At 50.7% G+C, this 14,854-nt stretch overlaps 16 pseudogenes; all 16 read left to right on the plus strand.

The window, feature by feature from the left end:
- The first annotated feature begins 600 nt into the window (after positions 1-600).
- Positions 601-720, plus strand: LOC130352524 (5S ribosomal RNA; annotated as a pseudogene).
- An 82-nt stretch (positions 721-802) lies between these two features.
- On the plus strand, positions 803-922 carry LOC130335533 (5S ribosomal RNA; annotated as a pseudogene).
- Positions 923-1,203: 281 nt separating this feature from the next.
- On the plus strand, positions 1,204-1,323 carry LOC130348359 (5S ribosomal RNA; annotated as a pseudogene).
- Positions 1,324-1,802: 479 nt separating this feature from the next.
- LOC130352481 (5S ribosomal RNA) lies at positions 1,803-1,922 on the plus strand (annotated as a pseudogene).
- A 677-nt stretch (positions 1,923-2,599) lies between these two features.
- Positions 2,600-2,719, plus strand: LOC130352761 (5S ribosomal RNA; annotated as a pseudogene).
- A 284-nt stretch (positions 2,720-3,003) lies between these two features.
- On the plus strand, positions 3,004-3,123 carry LOC130347166 (5S ribosomal RNA; annotated as a pseudogene).
- Positions 3,124-3,609: 486 nt separating this feature from the next.
- LOC130316529 (5S ribosomal RNA) lies at positions 3,610-3,729 on the plus strand (annotated as a pseudogene).
- Positions 3,730-4,013: 284 nt separating this feature from the next.
- Positions 4,014-4,133, plus strand: LOC130347452 (5S ribosomal RNA; annotated as a pseudogene).
- A 1,480-nt stretch (positions 4,134-5,613) lies between these two features.
- LOC130324263 (5S ribosomal RNA) lies at positions 5,614-5,733 on the plus strand (annotated as a pseudogene).
- A 2,084-nt stretch (positions 5,734-7,817) lies between these two features.
- LOC130351947 (5S ribosomal RNA) lies at positions 7,818-7,937 on the plus strand (annotated as a pseudogene).
- A 480-nt stretch (positions 7,938-8,417) lies between these two features.
- Positions 8,418-8,537, plus strand: LOC130353116 (5S ribosomal RNA; annotated as a pseudogene).
- Positions 8,538-9,023: 486 nt separating this feature from the next.
- Positions 9,024-9,143, plus strand: LOC130352355 (5S ribosomal RNA; annotated as a pseudogene).
- Positions 9,144-9,824: 681 nt separating this feature from the next.
- LOC130352525 (5S ribosomal RNA) lies at positions 9,825-9,944 on the plus strand (annotated as a pseudogene).
- Positions 9,945-11,027: 1,083 nt separating this feature from the next.
- Positions 11,028-11,147, plus strand: LOC130329831 (5S ribosomal RNA; annotated as a pseudogene).
- Positions 11,148-11,824: 677 nt separating this feature from the next.
- Positions 11,825-11,944, plus strand: LOC130347052 (5S ribosomal RNA; annotated as a pseudogene).
- A 1,894-nt stretch (positions 11,945-13,838) lies between these two features.
- Positions 13,839-13,958, plus strand: LOC130353118 (5S ribosomal RNA; annotated as a pseudogene).
- Positions 13,959-14,854: the final 896 nt, after the last annotated feature.

Genomic DNA, 14,854 nt, shown 5'->3' on the forward strand with positions numbered 1-14,854 from the left:
GTCTACGGCCATCCTAAGCTGAATGCGCCTGTTCTCGTCAGATCGCAGACTGCTACCCAGCTTCGGGCCTGGTAAGTACCAGCATGGAAGACTGACTGGGAATCCCGGGTGCAGTTGACATTTTGCTCTGTTTCTGCTCCGATTCCGAAATTTTTTTTATTGATGCTTAAATCCACAGTATACAAAGCATGAAGCTGTCAATGGCCATCCTAAGCTGAACGCGCCTGCTCTCATCAGATCGCAGACTGCTACCCAGCTTAGCGCCCGGTAAGTACTGGCATGGGAGACTGGCTGGGAATCCCGGTTGCCGTTGACATTTTGCTCTATTGCTGCCTTCCGCTCCGATTCCGAAAAGAATTTATTGATGCTTAAATCCACAGTATACAAGGTGTGAAGCTGTCGACGGCCATCCTAAGCTTAACGCGCCTGCTCTCGTCAGATCGCAGACTGGTACAGATCTTAGGGCCCGGTAAGTACCGGCATGGGACACTGGCTGGGAATCCCGGCTGCCGTTGACATTTTGCTCTGTTGCCGCCTTCCGTTCCGATTCCGAAAAGGATTTATTGATGCTTAAATGCACAGTATACAAAGTGTGAAGCTGTCAACGGCCATCCTAAGCTGAATGCGCCTGCTCTCATCAGATCGCAGACTGATACCCAGCTTAGGGCCTGGTAAGTACCAGCATGGGAGACTGGCTGGGAATCCCGGGTGCAGTTGACATTTTATTCTGTTGCCGCCTTCCGCTCCGATTCGGAAAAGGATTTATTGATGCTTAAATGCACAGTATAAAGTGCGTGAAGCTGTCAGCGGCCATCCTAAGCTGAACGCGCCTGCTCTCGTCAGATCGCAGACTGCTACCCAGCTTAGGGCCCGGTAAGTACCAGCATGGGAGACTGGCTGGGAATCCCAGGTGTTGTTGACATTTTGCTCTGTAGCCGCCTTCCGCTCCGATTCCGAAAAGGATTTATTGATGCTTAAATCCACAGTATCCACAGTATACAGGGTGTGAAGCCGTCTACGGCTATCCTAAGCTGAATGTGCCTGTTCTTGTCAGATCGCAGACTGCTGCCCGGCAAGTACGGGCATGGGAGACTGGCTGGCAATCCAAGGTGCTATTGACATTTTGCTCTGTTGCCGCCTTCCTCTCCGATTCCGAAAAGGATTTATTGATGCTTAAATGCACAGTATAAAAAGCATGAAGCTGTCAATGGCCGTCCTAAGCTGAACGCGCCTGCTCTCGTCAGATCGCAGACTGCTACCCAGCTTAGGGCCCGGTAAGTACTGGCATGGGAGACTGGCTGGGAATCCCGGGTGCCGTTGACATTTTGCTCTATTGCTGCCTTCCGCTCCGATTCCGAAAATAATTTATTGATGCTTAAATGCACAGTATAAAGGGCAAGAAGCTGTCAACGGCCATCCTAAGCTGAACGTGCCTGCTCTCGTCAGATCGCAGACTGCTACCCAGCTTAGGGTCCGGTAAATACCAGCATGGGAGACTGGCTGGGAATCCCAGGTGCAGTTGACATTTTGCTCTGTTGCCGCCTTACGCTCCGATTCCGAAAAGGATTTATTGATGCTTAAATCCACAGTATACAGGGTGTGAAGATGTCTACGGCCATCCTAAGCTGAATGCGCCTGTTCTCGTCAGATCGCAGACTGCTACCCAGCTTCGGGCCTGGTAAGTACCAGCATGGGAGACTGGCTGGGAATCCTGGGTGCAGTTGACATTTTGCTCTGTTTCTGCTCCGATTCTGAAAATTATTTATTGATGCTTAAATCCACAGTATACAAAGTGTGAAGCTGTCAACGGCCATCCTAAGCTGAACGCGCCTGCTCTCGTCAGATCGCAGACTGCTACCCAGCTTAGGGCCTGGTAAGTACCAGCTTGGGAGACTGGCTGGGAATCCCAGGTGCAGTTGACATTTTAATCTGTTGCCGCCTTCCGCTTCGATTCGGAAAAGGATTTATTGATGCTTAAATTCACAATACATAGGGTGTGAAGCTGTCAACGGCCATCCTAAGCCTGAACATGCCTGCTCTCCTCAGATCGCAGACTGCTGCCCAGCAGTTACCGGCATGGGAGACTGGCTGGCAATCCAAGGTGCCATTGACATTTTGCTTTGTTGCCACCTTCCTCTCCGATTAATAAAAATATTTATTGATGCTTAAATCCACAATATACAAGGCGTGAAGATGTCAACGGCCATCCTAAGCTGAACGCGCCTGCTCTCGTCAGATCGCAGACTGCTACCCAGCTTAGGGCCCAGTAAGTACCGGCATGGGAGACTGGCTGGGAATCCCGGGTGCAGTTGACATTATGCTCTGTTGCCGCCTTCTGTTCCGATTCCGAAAAGGATTTATTGATGCTTAAATGCACAGTATAAAAAGCATGAAGCTGTCAATGGCCGTCCTAAGCTGAACGCGCCTGCTCTCGTCAGAGCGCAGACTGCTACCCAGCCTAGGGCCCATTAAGTACCGGCATGGGAGACTGGCTGGGAATCCCGGGTGCAGTTGACATTTTGCTCTGTTGCCGCCTTCCGTTCCGATTCCGAAAAGGATTTATTGATGCTTAAATGCACAGTATAATAATAACGAAGCTGTCAATGGCCATCCTAAGCTTAACGCGCCTGCTCTCGTCAGATCGCAGACTGCTACCCAGCTTAGGGCCCGGTAAGTACTGGCATGGGAGACTGGCTGGGAATCCCGGGTGCCGTAGACATTTTGCTCTATTGCTGCCTTCTGCTCCGATTCCGAAAATAATTTATTGATGCTTAAATCCACAGTATACAAGGTGTGAAGCTGTCGACGGCCATCCTAAGCTTAACGCGCCTGCTCTCGTCAGATCGCAGACTGGTACAGATCTTAGGGCCCGGTAAGTACCGGCATGGGACAGTGGCTGGGAATCCCGGCTGCCGTTGACATTTTGCTCTGTTGCCGCCTTCCGTTCCGATTCCGAAAAGGATTTATTGATGCCTAAATGCACAGTATAAAGGGCGAGAAGCTGTCAACGGCCATCCTAAGCTGAACGCGCCTGCTCTCGTCAGATCGCAGACTGCTACCCAGCTTAGGGCCCGGTAAGTACCAGCATGGGAGCCTGGCTGGGAATCCCAGGTGTCGTTGACATTTTGCTCTGTTGCCGCCTTCCGCTCCGATTCCGAAAAGGATTTATTGATACTTAAATCCACAGTATACAGGGTGTGAAGATGTCTACGGCCATCCTAAGCTGAATGCGCCTGTTCTCGTCAGATCGCAGACTGCTACCCAGCTTAGGGCCTGGTAAGTACCAGCATGGGAGACTGGCTGGGAATCCCGGGTGCAGTTGACATTTTAATCTGTTGCCGCCTTCCGCTCCGATTCGGAAATGGATTTATTGATGCTTAAATGCACAGTATAAAGGGCGTGAAGCTGTCAACGGCCATCCTAAGCTGAACGCGCCTGCTCTCGTCAGATCGCAGACTGCTACCCTGCTTAGGGCCTGGTAAGTACCAGCATGGGACATTGGCTGGGAATCCCGGGTGCAGTTGACATTTTAATCTGTTGCCGCCTTCCGCTCCGATTCGGAAAAGGATTTATTGATGCTTAAATGCACAGTATAAAAAGCATGAAGCTGTCAATGGCCATCCTAAGCTGAACGCGCCTGCTCTCATCAGATCGCAGACTGCTACCCAGCTTAGGGCCCGGTAAGTACTGGCATGGGAGACTGGCTGGGAATCCCGGTTGCCGTTGACATTTTGCTCTATTGCTGCCTTCCGCTCCGATTCCGAAAAGAATTTATTGATGCTTAAAGCCACAGTATACAAGGTGTGAAGCTGTCGACGGCCATCCTAAGCTTAACGCGCCTGCTCTCGTCAGATCGCAGACTGGTACAGATCTTAGGGCCCGGTAAGTACTGGCATGGGACACTGGCTGGGAATCCCGGCTGCCGTTGACATTTTGCTCTGTTGCCGCCTTCTGTTCCGATTCCGAAAAGGATTTATTGATGCTTAAAGGCACAGTATACAAAGTGTGAAACTGTCAACTGCCATCCTAAGCTGAACGCCCCTGCTCTCGTCAGATCGCAGACTGCTACCCAGCTTAGGGCCTGGTGAGTACCAGCATGGGAGACTGGCTGGGAATCCCGGGTGCAGTTGACATTTTAATGTGTTGCCGCCTTCCGCTCCGATTCGGAAATGGATTTATTGATGCTTAAATGCACAGTATAAAGGGCGTGAAGCTGTTAACGGCCATCCTAAGCTGAACGCAATTGCTCTCGTCAGATCGCAGACTGCTACCCAGCTTAGGGCCCGGTAAGTACCAGCATGGGAGACTGGCTGGGAATCTCAGGTGTTGTTGACATTTTGCTCTGTAGCTCTGTAGACATTTTGCTCCGATTCCGAGAAGGATTTATTGATGCTTAAATCCACAATATACAGGGCGTGAAGCCGTCTACGGCTATCCTAAGCTGAATGCGCCTGTTCTTGTCAGATCGCAGACTGCTGCCCGGCAAGTACGGGCATGGGAGACTGGCTGGCAATCCAAGGTGCTATTGACATTTTGATCTGTTGCCGCCTTCCTCTCCGATTAAAAAAACTTTTTTATTGATGCTTAAATCCACAGTATACAAGGCATGAAGATGTCAATGGCCATCCTAAGCTGAACGCGCCTGCTCTCGTCAGATCGCAGACTGCTACCCAGCTTAGGGCCCGGTAAGTACTGGCATGGGAGACTGGCTGGGAATCCCGGGTGTTTTTGACATTTTGCTCTGTAGCCGCCTTCCGCTCCGATTCCGAAAAGGATTTATTGATGCTTAAATCCACAGTATACAGGGTGTGAAGCCGTCTACGGCTATCCTAAGCTGAATGTGCCTGTTCTTGTCAGATCGCAGACTGCTGCCCGGCAAGTACGGGCATGGGAGACTGGCTGGCAATCCAAGGTGCTATTGACATTTTGCTCTGTTGTCGCCTTCCTCTCCGATTCTGAAAAGGATTAATTGATGCTTAAATGCACAGTATAAAAAGCATGAAGCTGTCAATGGCCATCCTAAGCTGAACGCGCCTGCTCTCGTCAGATCACAGACTGCTACCCAGCTTAGGGCCCGGAAAGTACTGGCATGGGAGACTGGCTGGGAATCCCGGATGCCATTGACATTTTGCTCTATTGCTGCCTTCCGCTCCGATTCCGAAAATAATTTATTGATGCTTAAATCCACAGTATACAAGGTGTGAAGCTGTCGACGGCCATCCTAAGCTTAACGCGCCTGCTCTTGTCAGATCGCAGACTGGTACAGATCTTAGGGCCGGGTAAGTACCGGCATGGGACACTGGCTGGGAATCCCGACTGCCGTTGACATTTTGCTCTGTTGCCTCCTTCCGTTTCCGATTCCGAAAAGGATTTATTGATGCTTAAATGCACAGTATACAAAGTGTGAAGCTGTCAACAGCCATCCTAAGCTGAACGCGCCTGCTCTCGTCAGATCGCAGACTGATACCCAGCTTAGGGCCTGGTAAGTACCAGCATGGGAGACTGGCTGGGAATCCCGGGTGCAGTTGACATTTTAATCTGTTGCCGCCTTCCGCTCCGATTCGGAAAAGGATTTATTGATGCTTAAATCCACAGTATTCAGGGTGTGAAGCTGTCAACGGCCATCCTAAGCTGAACGCGCCTGCTCTCGTCAGATCGCAGACTGCTACCCAGCTTAGGGCCCGGTAAGTACCAGCGTGGGAGACTGGCTGGGAATCCCAGGTGTTGTTGACATTTTGCTCTGTTGCCGCCTTCCGTTCTGATTCCGAAAAGGATTTATTGATGCTTTAATACACAGTATAATAATAATGAAGCTGTCAATGGCCATCCTAAGCTTAACGCGCCTGTTCTCGTCAGATCGCAGACTGCTACCCAGCTTAGGGCCCGGTAAGTACTGGCATGGGAGACTGGCTGGGAATCCCGGGTGCCGTAGACATTTTGCTCTATTGCTGCCTTCAGCTCCGATTCCGAAAAGAATTTATTGATGCTTAAATCCACAGTATACAAGGTGTGAAGCTGTCGACGGCCATCCTAAGCTTAACGCGCCTGCTCTCGTCAGATCGCAGACTGGTACAGATCTTAGGGCCCGGTAAGTACCGGCATGGGACAGTGGCTGGGAATCCCGGCTGCCGTTGACATTTTGCTCTGTTGCCGCCTTCCGTTCCGATTCCGAAAAGGATTTATTGATGCCTAAATGCACAGTATAAAGGGCGAGAAGCTGTCAACGGCCATCCTAAGCTGAACGCGCCTGCTCTCGTCAGATCGCAGACTGCTACCCAGCTTAGGGCCCGGTAAGTACCAGCATGGGAGACTGGCTGGGAATCCCAGTTGTCGTTGACATTTTGCTCTGTTGCCGCCTTCCGCTCCGATTCCGAAAAGGATTTATTGATGCTTAAATCCACAGTATACAGGGTGTGAAGATGTCTACGGCCATCTTAAGCTGAATGCGCCTGTTCTCGTCAGATTGCAGACTGCTACCCAGCTTCGGGCCTGGTAAGTACCAGCATGGGAGACTGGCTGGGAATCCCGGGTGCAGTTGACATTTTGCTCTGCTTCTGCTCCGATTCCGAAAATTATTTATTGATGCTTAAATCCACAGTATACAAAGTGTGAAGCTGTCAACGGCCATCCTAAGCTGAACGCGCCTGCTCTCGTCAGATCGCAGACTACTACCCAGCTTAGGGCCTGGTAAGTACCAGCATGGGAGACTGGCTGGGAATCCCGGGTGCAGTTGACATTTTAATCTGTTGCCGCCTTCCGCTCCGATTCGGAAAAGGATTTATTGATGCTTAAATCCACAATATACAGGGTGTGAAGCTGTCAACGGCCATCCTAAGCCTGAACGTGCCTGCTCTCCTCAGATCGCAGACTGCTGCCCAGCAGTTACCGGCATGGGAGACTGGCTGGCAATCCAAGGTGCCATTGACATTTTGCTCTGTTGCCGCCTTCCTCTCCGATTAATAAAAATATTTATTGATGCTTAAATCCACAATATACAAGGCGTGAAGATGTCAACGGCCATCCTAAGCTGAACGCGCCTGCTCTCGTCAGATCGCAGACTGCTACCCAGCTTAGGGCCCAGTAAGTAGCGGCATGGGAGACTGGCTGGGAATCCCGGGTGCAGTTGACATTTTGCTCTGTTGCCGCCTTCCGTTCCGATTCCGAAAAGGATTTATTGATGCTTAAATGCACAGTATAAAAAGCATGACGCTGTCAATGGCCATCCTAAACTGAACGCGCCTGCTCTCGTCAGATCGCAGACTGCTACCCAGCTTAGGGCCTGGGAAGTACTGGCATGGGAGACTGGCTGGGAATCCCAGGTGCAGTTGACATTCTGCTCTGTTGCCGCCTTCCGTTCCGATTCCGAAAATAATTTATTGATGCTTAAATCCACAGTATACAAGATGTGAAGCTATTGACGGCCATCCTAAGCTTAACGCGCCTGTTCTCGTCAGATCGCAGACTGGTACAGATCTTAGGGCCCGGTAAGTACCGGCACGGGACACTGGCTGGGAATCCCGGCTGCCGTTGACATTTTGCTCTGTTGCCGCCTTCCGTTCCGATTCCGAAAAGGATTTATTGATGCTTAAAGGCACAGTATACAAAGTGTGAAGCTGTCAACGGCCATCCTAAGCTGAACGTGCCTGCTCTCGTCAGATCGCAGACTGCTACCCAGCTTAGGGCCTGGTGAGTACCAGCATGGGAGACTGGCTGGGAATCCTGGGTGCAGTTGACATTTTAATCTGTTGCCGCCTTCCGCTCCGATTCGGAAAAGGATTTATTGATGCTTAAATTCACAGTATAAAGGGCGTGAAGCTGTTAACGGCCATCCTAAGCTGAACACACCTGCTCTCGTCAGATCGCAGACTGCTACCCAGCTTAGGGCCCGGTAAGTACCAGCATGGGAGACTGGCTGGGAATCTCAGGTGTTGTTGACATTTTGCTCTGTAGCTCTGTAGACATTTTGCTCCGATTCCGAGAAGGATTTATTGATGCCTAAATCCACAATATACAGGGCGTGAAGCCGTCTACGGCTATCCTAAGCTGAATGCGCCTGTTCTTGTCAGATCGCAGACTGCTGCCCGGCAAGTACGGGCATGGGAGACTGGCTGGCAATCCAAGGTGCTATTGACATTTTGATCTGTTGCCGCCTTCCAGTCCGATTAAATTTTTTTTTTATTGATGCTTAAATCCACAGTATACAAGGCGTGAAGATGTCAATGGCCATCCTAAGCTGAACGCGCCTGCTCTCGTCAGATCGCAGACTGCTACCCAGCTTAGGGCCCGGTAAGTACCGGCATGGGAGACTGGCTGGGAATCCAGGGTGCAGTTGACATTTTGCTCTGTTGCCGCCTTCCGTTCCGATTCCGAAAAGGATTTATTGATGCTTAAATGTACAGTATAAAAAGCATGAAGCTGTCAATGGCCATCCTAAGCTGAACGCGCCTGCTCTCGTCAGATCGCAGACTGTTACCCAGCTTAGGGCCCGGTAAGTACTGGCATGGGAGACTGGCTGGGAATCCTGGTTGCCATTGACATTTTGCTCTATTGCTGCCTTCCGCTCCGATTCCGAAAATAATTTATTGATGCTTAAATCCACAGTATACAAGGTGTGAAGCTGTCGACGGCCATCCTAAGCTGAACGCGCCTTCTCTCGTCAGATTGCAGACTGCTACCCAGCTTAGGGCCCGGTAAGTACTGGCATGGGAGACTGGTTGGGAATCCCGGGTGCCGTTGACATTTTGCTCTATTGCTGCCTTCCGCTCCGATTCCGAAAATAATTTATTGATGCTTAAATCCACAGTATACAAGGTGTGAAGCTGTCGACGGCCATCCTAAGCTTAACGCGCCTGCTCTCGTCAGATCGCAGACTGGTACAGATCTTAGGGCCCGGTAAGTACCGGCATGGGACACTGGCTGGGAATCCCGGCTGCCGTTGACATTTTGCTCTGTTGCCACCTTCCGTTCCGATTCCGAAAAGGATTTATTGATGCTTAAATGCACAGTATAAAGGGCGAGAAGCTGTCAACGGCCATCCTAAGCTGAACGCGCCTGCTCTCGTCAGATTGCAGACTGCTACCCAGCTTAGGGCCCGGTAAGTACCAGCATGGGAGACTGGCTGGGAATCCCAGGTGTCGTTGACATTTTGCTCTGTTGCCGCCTTCCGCTCCGATTCCGAAAAGGATTTATTGATAATTAAATCCACAGTATACAGGGTGTGAAGATGTCTACGGCCATCCTAAGCTGAATGCGCCTGTTCTCGTCAGATCGCAGACTGCTACCCAGCTTCGGGCCTGGTAAGTACCAGCATGGAAGACTGACTGGGAATCCCGGGTGCAGTTGACATTTTGCTCTGTTTCTGCTCCGATTCCGAATTTTTTTTATTGATGCTTAAATCCACAGTATACAAAGCATGAAGCTGTCAATGGCCATCCTAAGCTGAACGCGCCTGCTCTCATCAGATCGCAGACTGCTATCCAGCTTAGCGCCCGGTAAGTACTGGCATGGGAGACTGGCTGGGAATCCCGGTTGCCATTGACATTTTGCTCTATTGCTGCCTTCCGCTCCGATTCCGAAAAGAATTTATTGATGCTTAAATCCACAGTATACAAAGTGTGAAGCTGTCGACGGCCATCCTAAGCTTAACGCGCCTGCTCTCGTCAGATCGCAGACTGGTACAGATCTTAGGGCCCGGTAAGTACCGGCATGGGACACTGGCTGGGAATCCCGGCTGCCGTTGACATTTTGCTCTGTTGCCGCCTTCCGTTCCGATTCCGAAAAGGATTTATTGATGCTTAAATGCACAGTATACAAAGTGTGAAGCTGTCAACGGCCATCCTAAGCTGAATGCGCCTGCTCTCATCAGATCGCAGACTGATACCCAGCTTAGGGCCTGGTAAGTACCAGCATGGGAGACTGGCTGGGAATCCCGGGTGCAGTTGACATTTTATTCTGTTGCCGCCTTCCGCTCCGATTCGGAAAAGGATTTATTGATGCTTAAATGCACAGTATAAAGTGCGTGAAGCTGTCAGCGGCCATCCTTAGCTGAACGCGCCTGCTCTCGTCAGATCGCAGACTGCTACCCAGCTTAGGGCCCGGTAAGTTCCAGCATGGGAGACTGGCTGGGAATCCCAGGTGTTGTTGACATTTTGCTCTGTAGCCACCTTTCGCTCCGATTCCGAAAAGGATTTATTGATGCTTAAATCCACAGTATCCACAGCATACAGGGTGTGAAGCCGTCTACGGCTATCCTAAGCTGAATGTGCCTGTTCTTGTCAGATCGCAGACTGCTGCCCGGCAAGTACGGGCATGGGAGACTGGCTGGCAAACCAAGGTGCTATTGACATTTTGCTCTGTTGCCGCCTTCCTCTCCGATTCCGAAAAGGATTTATTGATGCTTAAATGCACAGTATAAAAAGCATGAAGCTGTCAATGGCCGTCCTAAGCTGAACGCGCCTGCTCTCGTCAGATCGCAGACTGCTACCCAGATTAGGGCCCGGTAAGTACTGGCATGGGAGACTGGCTGGGAATCCCGGGTGCCGTTTACATTTTGCTCTATTGCTGCCTTCCGCTCCGATTCCGAAAATAATTTATTGATGCTTAAATCCACAGTATACAAGGTGTGAAGCTGTCGACGGCCATCCTAAGCTTAACGCGCCTGCTCTTGTCAGATCGCAGACTGGTACAGATCTTAGGGCCCGGTAAGTACCGGCATGGGACACTGGCTGGGAATCCCGGCTGCCATTGACATTTTGCTCTGTTGCCGCCTTCAGTTTCCGATTCCGAAAAGGATTTATTGATGCTTAAATGCACAGTATAAAGGGCAAGAAGCTGTCAACGGCCATCCTAAGCTGAACGTGCCTGCTCTCGTCAGATCGCAGACTGCTACCCAGCTTAGGGCCCGGTAAGTACCAGCATGGGAGACTGGCTGGGAATCCCGGGTGCAGTTGACATTTTGCTCTGTTTCTGCTCCGATTCCGAAAATTATTTATTGATGCTTAAATCCACAGTATACAAAGTGTGAAGCTGTCAACGGCCATCCTAAGCTGAACGCGCCTGCTCTCGTCAGATCGCAGACTGCTACCCAGCTTAGGGCCTGGTAAGTACCAGCATGGGAGACTGGCTGGGAATCCCAGGTGCAGTTGACATTTTAATCTGTTGCCGCCTTCCGCTTCGATTCGGAAAAGGATTTATTGATGCTTAAATCCACAATACACAGGGTGTGAAGCTGTCAACGGCCATCCTAAGCCTGAACATGCCTGCTCTCCTCAGATCGCAGACTGCTGCCCAGCAGTTACCGGCATGGGAGACTGGCTGGCAATCCAAGGTGCCATTGACATTTTGCTTTGTTGCCACCTTCCTCTCCGATTAATAAAAATATTTATTGATGCTTAAATCCACAATATACAAGGCGTGAAGATGTCAACGGCCATCCTAAGCTGAACGCGCCTGCTCTCGTCAGATCGCAGACTGCTACCCAGCTTAGGGCCCAGTAAGTACCGGCATGGGAGACTGGCTGGGAATCCCGGGTGCAGTTGACATTATGCTCTGTTGCCGCCTTCCGTTCCGATTCCGAAAAGGATTTATTGATGCTTAAATGCACAGTATAAAAAGCATGAAGCTGTCAATGGCCATCCTAAGCTGAACGCGCCTGCTCTCGTCAGAGCGCAGACTGCTACCCAGCCTAGGGCCCATTAAGTACCGGCATGGGAGACTGGCTGGGAATCCCGGGTGCAGTTGACATTTTGCTCTGTTGCCGCCTTCCGTTCCGATTCCGAAAAGGATTTATTGATGCTTAAATGCACAGTATAATTATAACGAAGCTGTCAATGGCCATCCTAAGCTGAACGCGCCTGCTCTCGTCAGATCGCAGACTGCTACCCAGCTTAGGGCCCGGTAAGTACCAGCGTGGGAGACTGGCTGGGAATCCCAGGTGTTGTTGACATTTTGCTCTGTAGCCGCCTTCCGCTTCGATTCCGAAAAGGATTTATTGATGCTTAAATCCACAGTATACAGGGTGTGAAGCCGTCTACGGCTATCCTAAGCTTAACGCGCCTGCTCTTGTCAGATCGCAGACTGGTACAGATCTTAGGGCCCGGTAAGTACCGGCATGGGAAACTGGCTGGGAATCCCGGCTGCCGTTGACATTTTGCTCTGTTGCCGCCTTCCGTTCCGATTCCGAAAAGGATTTATTGATGCTTAAATGCACAGTATAAAGGGCGAGAAGCTGTCAACGGCCATCCTAAGCTGAACGCGCCTGCTCTCGTCAGATCGCAGTCTGCTACCCAGCCTAGGGCCCATTAAGTACCGGCATGGGAGACTGGCTGGGAATCCCGGGTGCAGTTGACATTTTGCTCTGTTGCCGCCTTCCGTTCCGATTCCGAAAAGGATTTATTGATGCTTTAATACACAGTATAATAATAATGAAGCTGTCAATGGCCATCCTAAGCTTAACGCGCCTGCTCTCGTCAGATCGCAGACTGCTACCCAGCTTAGGGCCCGGTAAGTACTGGCATGGGAGACTGGCTTGGAATCCCGGGTGCAGTTGACATTTTGCTCTGTTGCCGCCTTCCGTTCCGATTCCGAAAAGGATTTATTGATGCTTAAATGCACAGTATAAAAAGCATGACGCTGTCAATGGCCATCCTAAACTGAACGCGCCTGCTCTCGTCAGATCGCAGACTGCTACCCAGCTTAGGGCCTGGTAAGTACTGGCATGGGAGACTGGCTGGGAATCCCAGGTGCAGTTGACATTTTGCTCTGTTGCCGCCTTCCGTTCCGATTCCGAAAAGAATTTATTGATGCTTAAATCCACAGTATACAAGATGTGAAGCTATCGACGGCCATCCTAAGCTTAACGCGCCTGTTCTCGTCAGATCGCAGACTGGTACAGATCTTAAGGCCCGGTAAGTACCCGCATGGGACACTGGCTGGGAATCCCGGCTGCCGTTGACATTTTGCTCTGTTGCCGCCTTCCGTTCCGATTCCGAAAAGGATTTATTGATGCTTAAAGGCACAGTATACAAAGTGTGAAGCTGTCAGCAGCCATCCTAAGCTGAACGTGCCTGCTCTCGTCAGATCGCAGACTGCTACCCAGCTTAGGGCCTGGTGAGTACCAGCATGGGAGACTGGCTGGGAATCCTGGGTGCAGTTGACATTTTAATCTGTTGCCGCCTTCCGCTCCGATTCGGAAAAGGATTTATTGATGCTTAAATGCACAGTATAAAGGGCGTGAAGCTGTTAACGGCCATCCTAAGCTGAACACACCTGCTCTCGTCAGCTCGCAGACTGCTACCCAGCTTAGGGCCCGGTAAGTACCAGCATGGGAGACTGGCTGGGAATCTCAGGTGTTGTTGACATTTTGCTCTGTAGCTCTGTAGACATTTTGCTCCGATTCCGAGAAGGATTTATTGATGCCTAAATCCACAATATACAGGGCGTGAAGCCGTCTACGGCTATCCTAAGCTGAATGCGCCTGTTCTTGTCAGATCGCAGACTGCTGCCCGGCAAGTACGGGCATGGGAGACTGGCTGGCAATCCAAGGTGCTATTGACATTTTGATCTGTTGCCGCCTTCCTCTCCGATTAAAATTTTTTTTTATTGATGCTTAAATCCACAGTATACAAGGCGTGAAGATGTCAATGGCCATCCTAAGCTGAACGCGCCTGCTCTCGTCAGATCGCAGACTGCTACCCAGCTTAGGGCCCGGTAAGTACCGGCATGGGAGACTGGCTGGGAATCCAGGGTGCAGTTGACATTTTGCTCTGTTGCCGCCTTCCGTTCCGATTCCGAAAAGGATTTATTGATGCTTAAATGTACAGTATAAAAAGCATGAAGCTGTCAATGGCCATCCTAAGCTGAACGCGCCTGCTCTCGTCAGATCGCAGACTGTTACCCAGCTTAGGGCCCGGTAAGTACTGGCATGGGAGACTGGCTGGGAATCCTGGTTGCCATTGACATTTTGCTCTATTGCTGCCTTCCGCTCCGATTCCGAAAATAATTTATTGATGCTTAAATCCACAGTATACAAGGTGTGAAGCTGTCGACGGCCATCCTAAGCTGAACGCGCCTTCTCTCGTCAGATTGCAGACTGCTACCCAGCTTAGGGCCCGGTAAGTACCAGCATGGGAGACTGGCTGGGAATCCCAGGTGTCGTTGACATTTTGCTCTGTTGCCGCCTTCCGCTCCGATTCCGAAAAGGATTTATTGATAATTAAATCCACAGTATACAGGGTGTGAAGATGTCTACGGCCATCCTAAGCTGAATGCGCCTGTTCTCGTCAGATCGCAGACTGCTACCCAGCTTCGGGCCTGGTAAGTACCAGCATGGAAGACTGACTGGGAATCCCGGGTGCAGTTGACATTTTGCTCTGTTTCTGCTCCGATTCCGAAATTTTTTTATTGATGCTTAAATCCACAGTATACAAAGCATGAAGCTGTCAATGGCCATCCTAAGCTGAACGCGCCTGCTCTCATCAGATGACTGCTACCCAGCTTAGCGCCCGGTAAGTACTGGCATGGGAGACTGGCTGGGAATCCCGGTTGCCGTTGACATTTTGCTCTATTGCTGCCTTCCGCTCCGATTCCGAAAAGAATTTATTGATGCTTAAATCCACAGTATACAAGGTGTGAAGCTGTCGACGGCCATCCTAAGCTTAACGCGCCTGCTCTCGTCAGATCGCAGACTGGTACAGATCTTAGGGCCCGGTAAGTACAAGCATGGGACACTGGCTGGGAATCCCGGCTGCCGTTGACATTTTGCTCTGTTGCCACCTTCCGTTCCGATTCCGAAAAGGATTTATTGATGCTTAAATGCACAGTATACAAAGTGTGAAGCTGTCAACGGCCATCCTAA

Source organism: Hyla sarda, chromosome 1, assembly GCF_029499605.1.
Source record: "Hyla sarda isolate aHylSar1 chromosome 1, aHylSar1.hap1, whole genome shotgun sequence".
NCBI lineage: Eukaryota > Metazoa > Chordata > Amphibia > Anura > Hylidae > Hyla > Hyla sarda.